Genomic DNA, 6,504 nt, shown 5'->3' with positions numbered 1-6,504 from the left:
TAACTTTCCTGCTGCCATCATTTCACGCCACATCCAACAGTGCTTGAAGAGCTAAGAATTAGTATTTCATCTATAATTACAGCTAAGGTGTAATGCGTGTGCTCTTCCACAGCAGATGCGTATGTGGAAGAGGAAGAAATGTAGAGTCAGAGGACGTGTATTGGATGGAGTCTAGCAGAATTGCACGCTCAGGATCAAGCTCCTTCATCACGTCGTTCCCCATTAATGGAAATGGGAGTGCTGCCCTAATTCCATAATTTCTAAATCATGCCTGTTAGTCGAATATGAGGAGACAAAGGTACAGGGGAGAGCGGAGAATAGATTAGTCTGCATCCTAATGATGTGTCAGGGAGAGATGGAGAGCGGAGGAACAAGAGATGAAGGGACGGATGGAGAAAAGGAGACTGGAAAAGAATCTTGAGAGGTTTCCATCTGGATTCCTTGGCTTTGTTTTCTGGCCGTTGCCAAAACCAACATCACACAGGCCAATTCTTTTTTTTCTTTTTTTTTTTTTCTGCTGATTCTTTTCCCCTTGTGTATTCCGGCCTAAAAAATGTGCCAAAATAATTAAATGGTTAATTAGATCTGGAGGAGAGTAACGGGGTTGCGGTTTTACACAGTGACTCGGTGCTGCGCTCGTTCTCGTGATTTCAAGCAGCACATCTGGTAATTTCTGGCTCCGCTCCAGTTGCATCACTCATCCATCTTTCCTCTCACAAGGGTTGAGATATGGGAATGTGGGAAATGTTTCGAGGCCTTGCTTGATCGAGCTTAATTTTACATTGGGCTAATTCCGCCCGTACCTGATACTTGTCAGGACAAAGAATTGGCTGACCAAGCGTGCATCTCAATATGAGGAGATAATTTCATTCCCTACTCTCCTCCTCACCAGAGCACCCTCTCTTTTTTTTCCGTTTGAATTGAGCTCTCATACGAGGCAATTTGTTTGAAACCGGAGACATCAATAGCCATTAGCCTGCTTTTCGAGGCCCAAACATGGCAAACTAAGGCTCATCTATTATTCATGCACCTCGCTTTTCCCTCCAAACAATGCTTCTTATATTTTTTTTGTGCATCATGTTGCCAAAACTGACAAGTCAGTGGTTTCAAATAACGCTTTTGAAGCAAAGCTGCTGAATGTTTTACGCTAGCAGTAGGTCCGCTGGTGGAAGAGAGACGATCACGTCGCTCTGGTAATGTCTGGACTGATGAAAGCCTGCTGAGCTAAGAAGGCAAGGAGATCTTCAAGAGAAGGTTTATAAATTTCAGCATGTTTGAAATCTACACCAGATTTCAAACATAAAATGTTTGGAAAATGTTTGAAACACGTAGGACAATGACGTAGGTTTGATTTTTTTTTCTGACTTTAAGTAATGTTGGCATTTGGTAATAGCCAGATTTTAGTCTTTAGTTGTAATTAGGATTCGGAAGATGGCAAGGAGGTCTTTCCATCGTAAATGGATAGAATAAGTATTGAAATTAAAAAAGAATGACAGATCATTCTTTTTTAATAGCAGTTAAAAACAGTTTAATAGTGTCGAGTTAAATAATGTCTCGACACTATTAAACTGTAGTACATTTACTCAAGATTATCAGATTGTGACAATGTTATATTTCATCATGAATACCAAGAAAGGCTTTTATATTTAGAAATGTATATTTTTAAGTCTTCTTTCAATGATGCTGTAATTTATTCTGCTCTGCTATGGTCAGACCTCTGGGACTACTTCTGTCTCATGAAACTTCCTCTCATTATCCTCAACTCTCTGGTGTGATTGAAAGGATCGTACCTTAAACTGGGCCCCCAAAATGCAATTCTGCTATGGTTACGTACAACCTTGGACCTTGGACTTCTAAAATAAAATAAAATAAAATAAAAAAACATAAAATGAAATAATATTACAAAAGTTTTTAAAGACTTTTCCCCAGCATTTCTTGAAATATTTCTCATGTTATTTTATCAAGAAATACCTACAGAAGATAATCCGTGCACATGTCCAGATGAGGACATGTTTCACAGCTCACTTAGCTCCAAAGAAGAATGTTTCCACCAGGAGTTTTCTTTAAGCATTTCAGCCTTTTTTTTTTCCTCAAACTGTTTCTTGGATCCACTTTTGTTCTTTGGCATTTCTTTCCACTGTCTTTGAGCACTGTTGTTGCGCTTGTTTGATCTTCTGAGCACTCTCGATTTTTTTTTCAGCAGGGCTGGAGAACCGGATCTGCGGGGAGCCTCTGTAGTTCACTTAGACCGTGTGCCCCACGTGGAGCGGCTGATTCCTCCCACAGCGGGTTAGGGGTTTGATACCAGCCTCAGCCATTTACTGCAAGTTGCCCCCTCCCTTTTCACTAGATTTATCAAATAAGAGCTGCGGAAAACAAAAAACATATAACAGGGATCTACTTGGATGACTTTGTTCATCTGAACTAAACTTACAGGGAACGACGACCTGAAGTGTTTGAGGTTAGGCAGTGTGCACCTGTTGGGCTCTCAAAGAAAAGCCCTGGCATCATATTTACAGATGAGGAGGAAAAAGCCTGAGCATGATCTTGTAAGGCTCATAATATGATTTCATAATAGTTGCAGCGAGACTCATGAAAATTAAACAACTTGAGGCCCGAGAGTCTCTGTGTGTTCATCACCTCACAGTGACTGGTACGAAACAGACTATTTTGATTTTGTGAACGAGATTTCTTCAGATGACCCCGTAGAAAATGCTTTGCAAAAGTGTTCACCTCCCTTGATTTTTATTTTTTGTATGTTTTGTCATACAAACATGAACTTTAGTTTATTTTATTGGTGTTTTTCTTTGCTTGAGTAATACAAAGAAGAGGAATTGCAAAGTGTAAGGAAAAGGTTAGGATTTTTCTCTTTTTTGCTAGCAAAAACAAATATGAAGTGTTTGCTATTTGGCCATCACAAAAGGCAAAATGTGAAAATAAACTTAATGTGTTTAGTTGCTTTGCGAGGGACATTTATATGATTACGTAATAGTTCCAGTGAGATTTACAAGTATAAAAACAACTTCAACCGTTTGGTTCTCTGTGTGTTCAGCTCAAAATGATTGGTGCCCAAACACAGAGATATTTTGGATTATGTGTTTATGACTTGGGTGCAGCGGGTGGAATTGCGCAATTTGCAGTGTGCAACATTCTCGGCAGAAAAACCTCTTTTGCTTGTATCCTTTCATTGAATCCCCTAGAAAACTGGTTTGGTCTGTATAATTTCGTAACGTCCTGGTTCCTTCACAAGGAGGATTTACCAACACAACCCTAAACTCCTCAGAGTTTAGAGTTGCGTTGATGTGGAGCTCTGATAAATTTAGAAAGGTTTTAGTGCAACAGCTTACACAATAAACCTTAAAGTTGAACAAACTTTGGTTTTTGCACTCCTTCGATAGCTTCCAAACCTATGTTAACGTAAAAATACGTTTGATAAAACAGATTCCAACGTAATCTACCAATTAGAGCACAAATGAGAGATGATTTGAAACCAGAAGCATGTTGCCACAGGCTATTTCGCCAAGTCTGTGGAAATATGCTGCAGACAGCCTGTCTCACCACAGATCAAAAATCTAGATCTGATGTCAGAACAAAAAACAACAACATCGCTCAACTCGGATTTTGCTCTGCTAGCAGGCGTTGCACGGTGGAGTGAAAGTCTACCCGTCTTCTTGTATGTGCTACCGTAAACATTGCAAAACTTTTTGTTAAAAATAATTTTCTTTGACAGCCCAATATTTCACATTCAAACTGCAGCTTGAAGAACTCGGCTTCCCTTTGGTCTTCCAGCAACTAGTCCAGTTAAGTGTGGGTGCAATCTGGAGATGTGAGCGCAATTCCCCAGTGGGGAGTCTTGCTAAAACCCTTCAAAGACCATGTAAAAAAAAAAAAAACCCATCTGATTTTGAACACCATGGTCTTTACCCTTCATAAAGGTGATCTCATTAAAATAAAACAAAAAGCAAAATAATGAGGATCAATGCTTTCAACCTCACTTCTCTCGTTCTTTTGCCTGATGTAGGACAATAATCTCAGTCAAATACTTCTATTCTAAATCTACCAAGGGTTTAAATCATTTTGGGGTAAATTATGTGTTTCAAAAACATCATGATAGTAATCTGGGGAAGGTAATTTTTTAAAATATTTTTGCTTTTTCAAATGGATTTCTCAACTAAAGAGGTTGAGAACAACTAATTTAGACAAATGTAGACTAATTTCAACCAAAATAAAGCATTTTTCTCTTTTTCAAACAGAAACTAAGCTGGTTTCTCAAACTTTGGTGTTTCTATGACCTTGAGATTGTTGTGAGATTGCTAATCCTAGTCACCAGGACTCTTTGGAGATGTGAATGTGTAGATAGGAAGTATGTTTTGCACTATATACCATTCTGGTTTGGTTTCTCTGCATGCCTCCCCACATCTTTGGCATCAGTCAGAGCAGGAATGAAAGTAGTTTCAAGACAGTACAGCCTGTTTGGCCCAAAATAGGTATTATATTTACGTGTTCCGTCCTGAAATTTCTGGCCCAGTTCACCGGATGTCTAGGTAGTTCAATAAAACTCTGTGCTCTGTGTTTTACCTCTATCACAATTTCTTTGCCTTAAACTTACTATGAGATATTACAAGTCTGAATTAGACAGTCAGAATATATCCCGCTATTGCAAATCAAACAGATGCTTGATAACTTTCAGGTTTATTTGATAGAATGAGAGAAATTTTTCCTTGTAAGTGCTGCTGTAATTCATGCCTGCAATCACACGACAGAGAAAATTACAGCATGTCCTCTGGCATCTCATTGACTTTAAAATGTAAAAAAGACTTTAAAACGTGAAAAGTGTCTGGCAAAAACTTTTGAATTTTTTGAAGCCATTTCCTCTCTTAAACCTGGCATGTAGTTAAACCCAGAATTACACAGCTCAGAATTGGCAGATTCAGATTTAAAATGATTTTTCATTCAACAAAGACTTGTGTTTCTGATAGGAATAATATTTTATTTACATTTTAACTAAAAACAATAAATGATAAAAAAAAAAATCATTTAAACTCTTCTCAGTAATCAGTGAGGAAATCCTTACTGGCATTTCAGCATTTAAACTATTTTCATAATTACCAGCTCCATGGATATCTTGATGATTTATCTCCAGTGATAACCTCCAAGTGTTCAGAAGGGCTCCTTGCCATCACCCTAATCTTTAGTTCCCTCCAGAAAGTAAATTTTCCTGTCAGTCAGAAGAAACATTTGGATAAAATGAACCTTATGTTCCTTTGTGTCAGGATTTTTTTCTCAATATTTTTATTTTCTTAAGGCATGATAAAAAGGTAAAAAAAAAAAAAGGTTTTGTAAATTTTTTTGTTTTGTTTTTAGGTGATCAATTGTAATTTTCTCCAAATACAAAATAGTTAATTGAAAAATCCATCAGTAGTATTGTTCTTTAGGGGTTATCTGATGTCACAATATTTTTTTTTACCTGCTGTCGTCTACAGAAAAAGCAGGGACCGGGTCAGTTGGCATGCTTTTTTGTCTATCGGCCATATTGGATTTAACAAAAATAATTTATTGCATTTGCAGCTGATGGCCAGTAGTTGATGGTGTATTTTATGATGCATTAGTGTCCACTTCAGTGGTCTGTTTGCATTTATAACATAAAAATCCACAAGAAGCACAAAAAAATGGCTTTTAGATAGATGTCCACTGTAGTGACCACTATGCATGAAAGGGTTAAAATATGACTGTAAGGCTAAATCTGTGGAGGATTAACTGGATTAACTTGATACTGCTAACCAGTCTAAAATGTATGCAATAGGTGTTTTTGTAACCTGTCCTGTCTAAACTCAGGTGAACCTGGAGCCCACGGGCCACCAGGAGCGCCGAAGAAGTCGCAGGGTTTGCTTACTCCACGGGCCGGCTCCTGTGGGAATTAAGAAGCAACGGAAACGCAGTCACGGAGAAATGAAAACTTGACACCGTTTTCTTGTGGTAACCACTTAGTATTATTTAAATGGTGTATTTTTAAAAATCTGATCATTTTATACAGAACATTTTCAAAGTAACCTGTTAACTCTATCTATAAAATCAATGTAGTGCAGTAAAAGACACAATATATCCCTCCAAAAATTGTAATACCGTGGAAAGCAACTGACCATCGAAATATTCAAGACAATTAAAACCCCGGAACAGCATTTGAAGACATGCTCTTTTGTTACTTCCCATTGCTGGTCAGTCACCATGCAGGAAATCTGATAGAAACACAAGAGGAAAGGCTATCAAGCTATTCTGTCTCCACGTTGTCAGCAGTTCAGATTAGCTGTCACTTCCCTGAGGGGGAAACAGCTGAAGATGAGAGAGGGTGATTTCTTCTGAATAATTTCATGCTTTGACTGGCAGAGCTCAATAATCTCCATTCCAAGACTGACGTCAGAGAAAGATGAACTGGGCAAATAAAGACCCAGGTGCAGTCTAATACATAAATACAATCATCTGCCCTTTGGGAGGAGGAGGAAGGGG

Source organism: Poecilia reticulata, linkage group LG22 (genome assembly GCF_000633615.1).
Source record: "Poecilia reticulata strain Guanapo linkage group LG22, Guppy_female_1.0+MT, whole genome shotgun sequence".
NCBI classification, from domain to species: Eukaryota; Metazoa; Chordata; class Actinopteri; order Cyprinodontiformes; family Poeciliidae; genus Poecilia; species Poecilia reticulata.
Note: the sequence above shows the minus strand (reverse complement) of the source record.